This window comes from Crocuta crocuta, unplaced genomic scaffold (assembly GCF_008692635.1).
Source record: "Crocuta crocuta isolate KB4526 unplaced genomic scaffold, BGI_CrCroc_1.0 scaffold299, whole genome shotgun sequence".
Classification (NCBI taxonomy): domain Eukaryota; kingdom Metazoa; phylum Chordata; class Mammalia; order Carnivora; family Hyaenidae; genus Crocuta; species Crocuta crocuta.
Genome location: NW_027532747.1, coordinates 8,367,247 through 8,374,188, shown reverse-complemented (window position 1 = coordinate 8,374,188; position 6,942 = coordinate 8,367,247). Strand labels below are relative to the sequence as shown.

General features: G+C 56.7%; 1 protein-coding gene across 1 annotated transcript in view; it reads right to left on the bottom strand.

Moving 5' to 3' along the window:
• The window catches only part of PRIMA1 (proline rich membrane anchor 1), a 61,950-nt gene that overhangs the window by 19,581 nt on the left and 35,427 nt on the right, over positions 1-6,942 (bottom strand). The gene's annotated exons all lie outside the window — the stretch shown is intronic.

Sequence of the window (6,942 nt, the reverse complement as noted above, 5' to 3'; positions counted from 1 at the left end):
GTGGGGGGGAGGGGGGGATGGGCATGGAGGAGGGCACTTGTGGGGATGAGCACTGAGTGTTATGTGGAAACTAATTTGACAATAAACTATTTGTAAAAAAAAGAAGTAAATACTTGATAATACTTGAAAAAAAAAAAGAACACCTCTTTTGGTGTTCTTCATTTTGGTTGGTGACGAGGTAGGGCCTTTCTTCTTGTCTACTTTTCTCAGATACTGTTGATACAGAAAACAGGGAGACTGGAGAGGGTCCCGGCGTGGAGCGCCCCCTGGATCATTCAGCAGGGCATGTGGGGGAAACTGCTCAAGGCACAAAGCTAATAGATATGAAAAAGAGGGAGGTATTTTGGGAATCTGGTCCAAAGCATAAATCTTGGATTTTGCCAAGAAAACAGCTCTTGGGCTCAAAGAATGTATCTTTATTTATCCTTGCTCCAGTCATTCTCTTTGCATTAGAAAGGATCAGGGACTGTGGGAACCGGATCATTTCAGCAAAGTGGGAAATACTGACCCTCGGGATCAAGAAGCAACTTTCCCAGGGGCCAGGGTTGGGCCCCCAGGCTCTGGGCGGCAGTCTGGGTCTGTTCCTGCCTAAACTTCCTTCCTACTGGTGCGGCCAGGACTCCTTTGCAGATGTGATCAGCTTACCACGTGAGCAGACCAATGGTTCATATTTGTGAAAATAGCATCACGAAGGTGCTCATTCATTTGTTCATTTGTCCGTCTGTCCATTCATTCATTCATCCACCAACCATTTGTTACCAGCCCTCTGTGCCTGGCACCATGCTAAGAGCTGGAAGCACAAGGCTGGACTCAGTAGAAAGTGTGCCCTTACCAGGCCTGGTGCCAGCTGCCCACGGATCATTACAGAACTGGCTGAGACCCGGTGGCCTCACTCAGCAGCCAGCAGGCTCCAAGAGGAGACCAGACATGCAGATTGGCTAATGTGCAAGGTGAAGGTCATCGGTGGCTGAGGAGAGGAGGCCATTTGGTGCTAAGGATTAGGGAGGAGGGTGATGTCCGTGAGACAGGTGATCAGACAGCGGAGGCTGAGGCAAGCGGGGTGTGAGGTCCCAGATGTGAGGCTGCTGGAGCTCCGCTCCCTCCCCACTCCCCCTTGCTTGCGGCCAAGATTCTGCCAACACTGACAGAAAGGCAGCAGCTGTCATGACCTCTCAGGGGTCGAAAGACCCTCTCTCCCGGGACTCAGTAAGGCTCCATCTACTGTATTCATTAAACACTCCTGACATCTGTAAAGATGATAACAGTGGCAACCAGAGAGGGGCGCCTTGGTGGCTCAGTCAGTTAAGCATCCGACTTTGGCTCAGGTCAGGATCTCGCAGTTTGTGAGTTCGGGCCCTGTGTTGGGTGCTGCCAGCTCAGAGCCTGGAGCCTGCTTTGGATTCTGTGTCTCTCTCTTTCTGCCCTTCTGCTGTTCGCACTCTCTCTCTCAAAAATAAATAAACATTAAAAAAAAAAAAGTGGCAACTAGAGAATGCAATGGAGAACCACCTGGGCTCAGTATTGCTTTATCAAAGGAGCTGCTTTCTTTTTGGTCAAGAAATGCATCATTAAAAACTTATATTCGGGACCTCTGCTTCCAGCCAAGATGCAGTAGTAACAGGGCCAGATTTGCCCCCACGCCTACACACACACACACCTGAAGCACCTGAAAACATATTCCAAATATATACACCGATGGTTTTCAAAATAGCGGGACTCAAGGCAACAGAAGGCACCCATCTGTGAAGAACAAGAAACAAAGAAGGGAGTTGGGGCCGCCCCAGCTGACTGCCCGAGAGGTTGCGAAGAGCGGTCACAGAAGGGAGAAGCCAGCGGGGCCCAGACAACTGGGTAAGTCGGGGAGATGGAACTGAGAGTCCAGAGAGTGACCAAGACAGAGGCGATCTCTCCCAAAGGAACTTCCAGAAGAGGGGAGGAAGCTAATAGCATGTAAGGGAATCCACCAGGGAATGCAAAGTTACACGTGTGGCAAGCGCTTCAAAAGAGATGAAAAAGAGGTCAAGATGCCTGCGCGCCTTGTGCAAGTGTCGCAGAGAGCAGCAGCTGGGGACAGGGAGCTGCGAATGTGCCCGTCTGAACCTGTGCAGACCAAGGAGATTCCGGCGGGCTGGGGGCCCAGAGCCACAGAGGAGCCGTGTGAGGTCAGCGGGTCCCCAGGTGCTCTCCGTGCCCCGTGCCCTCCCTGTGTTGCTCTCGGGTTCTTGTGACCATCATAGGAGATGGCGGAGGCAGGGCTCTTGCGAGACAGCAACGATCATCTGCGGGGCACCGATGCCAAGGCACACTCCCGGCCACGACGGGGCAGAGCTCACGGATATCCCCCTTCGTAACTGGGGAGACTGAGGCCACACAGCCAGCAGAACAATCAAGATTTGAACCCAAGCGGCCTCGGACAGCACTCACGGCCAACTCAACACACGTGTGATGGGGAACCTGCCGCTTCCGTCTCCTCACCAGCATAAGCAGAAGGTGCCTGATGGACAGGAGGGAACTGAGCGGGGCATGAATGAACCAAAGAGGCAGCAAGCAGGGTGGAAACAATCGGGTTTTGCAAGATATTTTCCAGTGGGTCCTAGGAGAAGGGAGTTATAGCCACGTCCTTTGTTTTAACACGATTTTATCTATTGTGAGACCAAGTCTACCGATGTATTCGTGGCTCGATCTCTTGACCCTGAGTGTGGCCGCCTGGGACGGCCAGCCACTCACCCTCACGGCTCCTGGTTTCTCGAGTAGAGCCTGAGTGCCAGCCTGAACGATGGGTATTCGGGGGGCCTCTGGGGCTTCATCAGACTTCTCTCCTAACTTTCAAATTCTTCAGTGACTCATAGCCAGGCTGCCGATGCAGTTTCCTGACCGAGCCTTCAGTGCCGAAATGTCAGCCCACTGAACTGGCCTTGATTGTGGTCGGGGAGATGCGCCCCGCTCCAAGGGACAGCCTCCTGGCGCAGCTGGCCCTTGGGGGGTGGGGGTCCCTTTCTGTACCGCGCCCTCCCGCCCACAGGAAGGGGCTTGAGGACACTGTCCAGCCGTCTGGGACATCACACGGATCGGGCTGCGGAAGCCCTGGAGAGTGTTTACAAGCCATCCACCCTCCGCCCCTGCCTCAGCCTGCTCACCTAAGGCACCGCTGGTCTAAGCGGCCCGTGAGGATGACAAGGGGTCCGGGAGCTTTGCACAAACACTCATGTGGCAGCAGAACCTATTTCATGAGCACTTTGGGCAAAGGAGGGCGCTGAGGCTCGTAAGAGGGGAGGAAGGGAGGAGTAGGACCGTCCTCACACCTCAGCCCTGCCTTAGGTACTGCCCCTGGGGACCGCCAAGGACACGGGTTCTCAGAAGTTCCTTCGTGGCTGACGGCCCGTTCCCTGCCTCTGCCTCGGTGTCCCCAGCCTTGCTGTGGAAGGAGGAGGTATGGGTGGCCTCCTCCCCCACCCCCGCCCCCACACAGAGCCCATTGTCTCCAGAGCACAAGGGGCCGACTCAGCCCACTGCCACCCATTCATGGGCACAGGGCATCCACGGAGAGGCCTGTGCCAGGGGCGTCCGCCCTCCCTTGCAGGCCAGCCTGGGTGTGGGGCCGCTCGCTCATCTCCTCCCCTGAGGGTGCCAGAGTGTGCGACCGGGCTTTACAACCATAGATACAAGATCAGACCTTGGCACTCCATGCAAACCTCTGAAATAAACGCCCATTTCTGGAGAGAAAAGTTTCTAGAGTTGCCTCTGATGAAAACAGGGAGCACATGCACCTCAGATTGGGGCGGGGGGTTGGGGGAGAGCTCCACCCCTTCTCTGCCGATGGGAATCTGGCTCAGGCTTTGGGTACGGTACAGACCCCCCCACCCCCACCCCGGAAGTCTTCCCAATTCTTCCCAGGAGGTGTGTTTTCCATGGACAGCGATTCCAGTCCTAACTGGTTCGGAGATGTGCACACTCCACGGACCTGGCCAAAGACTCGAGAGAAGTCTGCGGGAGCTTCCCAAGTGGTCTGCTTGCTGTTAAGGGAGAAGCACGGAATGAAAAAGGCTTCTTTTTCTCGAGGACACTGCCATGTGCTTTTGTTCCCCTAAACTGAGCAGCTTTGAGGGGCCAAGTGTGCTGGGGTGCAGGGTGGGGGGGTTGCCGTGTGAACTAGGGCAGCCATGTGGCTTCAAGAGGTAACACCTGAGCAGAGATTGGGATTTGGTAAGGGGGTTTTCACGCAGTTACTTGGGGGAGGCCCAAGCAAAGGCCCTGAGGTCAGCGGGGGCTTGGCATGTTTGAAGACCAGCAGGGAGGCCCGTGTGGGCGAGATGAAGCCGGCAAGGAGAAGACAGAGGAGACCAAAGGGTTTGGGCTTTTACACTGAGAAATGAGGTGCCAGTTATGGGTGTGAAAGGGGAGGTGGTTAGGTCTGACTTGCATGTTGGCTCAATCACTCCGTTTAGAGTGGACTCTGTGTGTGTGCACGCGCGTGTGTGTGCACACGCATGCACATGGTAGATTGGCAGAGTGTGGGAAGCTGCAAGGTCATTGCCAATAGCCCAGGACAGAGAGGACAATGACTCAGATGGGGGTCGGCAGGGGAGGTAGGGAGTAAGGGTGGATTCTGGATACTTCCTGAAGGTTGAGTGCATAGAAATGTGTGTGTGTGAGAGTCAGAGAAGAAGTAAATGTGACTGTAAGCAGGTGGAAGGAGGGAGCTGCCATCAACGATGGGAAGGCCAAGGCAGGGCAGGCTGCTCGGTGTGCAGACTGGGAGTGAGGTCTGACGATCCCATCACACCCAAGGGTGTGAGTTCAGAACCAAGCCCTCAGCAGGAGGCATGAACCTGGGAGCTGTCAGCACCCAGCCCTGAGATCACCAAGTGCGGGAGCACAGACGGAGCCGAGAAGAGCGTCAGGCCTGAACTCTGGGGCCCCACCATGTAAAGAGGCCAAGGACAGAGGAGGCTGGGAAGAGAGGCCAGCAAGGGTGGGCGGGGCCGGGGAGGCGCCCAAGGCGATGGGGAGTCCCGCAGCCGGGTCGGGGAAGGAGGAGGAGGTGGCAGTCGGCTGTGTCCCCTGCAGCTGACGGATGGGTAAATGGACAGGACTGAGGGCCAACTGCTGNCTCAGGCTTTGGGTACGGTACAGACCCCCCCACCCCCACCCCGGAAGTCTTCCCAATTCTTCCCAGGAGGTGTGTTTTCCATGGACAGCGATTCCAGTCCTAACTGGTTCGGAGATGTGCACACTCCACGGACCTGGCCAAAGACTCGAGAGAAGTCTGCGGGGGCTTCCCAAGTGGTCGGGGAAGGAGGAGGAGGAGGTGGCAGTCGGCTGTGTCCCCTGCAGCTGACGGATGGGTAAATGGACAGGACTGAGGGCCAACTGCTGGATGGAGCAACATGGCGGCCACCGTTGACCACGCAGAGGCAGTTTTGGGGCATTGGTGGAGGAAGCCTGCGTGGGGCCATTTAAGAGAGGACGTGGGGAGAGGAAATGGAAACAGCAATTATGCACAGCTCGCTGGTGGAGTTTTGTTGCAAAGGGGAGCGGCAGCGCAGTCTCGGGGGGGGGACAGGTGGTGGCTCGGGAAGGATCTTAAGATGGGACATGGAATGTGTGTGTGTGTGTGCGCTCGCGCGTGCGCGAGCACGTGTGCATGCGCCTGTGCACATGAGTGTGTGTGGATGCTGGGTGTGAGCCGGAGAGAGGGTGCACCCCTGTGCACAGGCCACCGATGTGCAGGAGAGGTGAGAGGAGAGTGTCTGGGTGGGTGACCGGGTGGGGTCAGTAGCTGCTTCTTTCTTTCCTTCCAACCATATCAGTTGTCTGAGCAAAGCGGGACGCAAGGTCAGCAGCTGAGTGAGAGTGGGGGAGGTGTTGGGTGTCCATGGGGCAAGGAAGGTGTGAGCTGGTGTTCTAGAGGGCAGGTGAGCAAATGGACTGGGGCAGGGAGGAGCATGGGAGGCGGTGGGCTTGAGGCTGTGAACCTGAGGTGAGTCCAGCCCAGGGCCGGTCTTTTCAGCCCCGCCACCTCCAGCTGCCAGGGACCACGGAGGGCAGGATGGTTTCCCCCACGAGGTGTGATGAAGGGAGGGGTGGGCAGGGGATCTCGGTGCACCCAGGGCGTGCGTACAGCGCCCGACCGAAGGGGGAAATGGTTCATGAAGGTGTCCAACTTTACTCGGGCAGGCGGTCAAGTTGGGATCTGAAGCCAGACATCTGGTCCCAGGGCCGACCTACCACCGCTACACAGACAAAAACAAGCACGCAAGTCCAGGCCTGGCTCCAGACTGCAGAAAGACACGCTCAGGACAAATTGAGACAGGGTCACACGGAGGGACTGATGGCGTGCGTGGAGAGGGATTGTGGGTGTCCCCCTGGGCATCAGGGAAGCCGCTTTGAGGAGGGGATATTTCAGCGGAGCCCTACAGGGTGGGCGAGAGGGGCAGCCCTACAGAAAGGTTCTATGCGGGTTGGCCTGGGCCAGCCGGGGAAGGAAAGGGGGCACGGGCAGCTGGCACCCCGGCCCCTCTGCTCCCCCGGCCACAGCCCCGATGAGGGGCTCCGCGCCTTTCCATCTGTGACTCCCAGCCTGTTGCCTGAGCTCCACAGGATGCTCACTTCTCTGATTTATTTCTTTCTGCCTGACGTGCTGGGCACGGAGCCCAGCGTGGTGGCAGTGTGGTGGCTTATCATCAAGGACACTGTTCTCGGGCCCGGCTCCTGAGGGGGGCATTAAAAAAAACACCCCAATACATTATTAATCATTGTCTCCATCATTCCCGTGCCTAATTAGGAAAGAAAAATTATGAATCGGTTTTGGCCTCCATGGCAGGGGCGGCCACAGCTTTTCCTGATGCGAGGGAACGATCTGGGCGGAGGTGGAGGCAGGAGGGAGAACAGCAGACCATTGCCCAGTGATGTTAATTATGCTTCTGGTGGTGACTGCAGGAT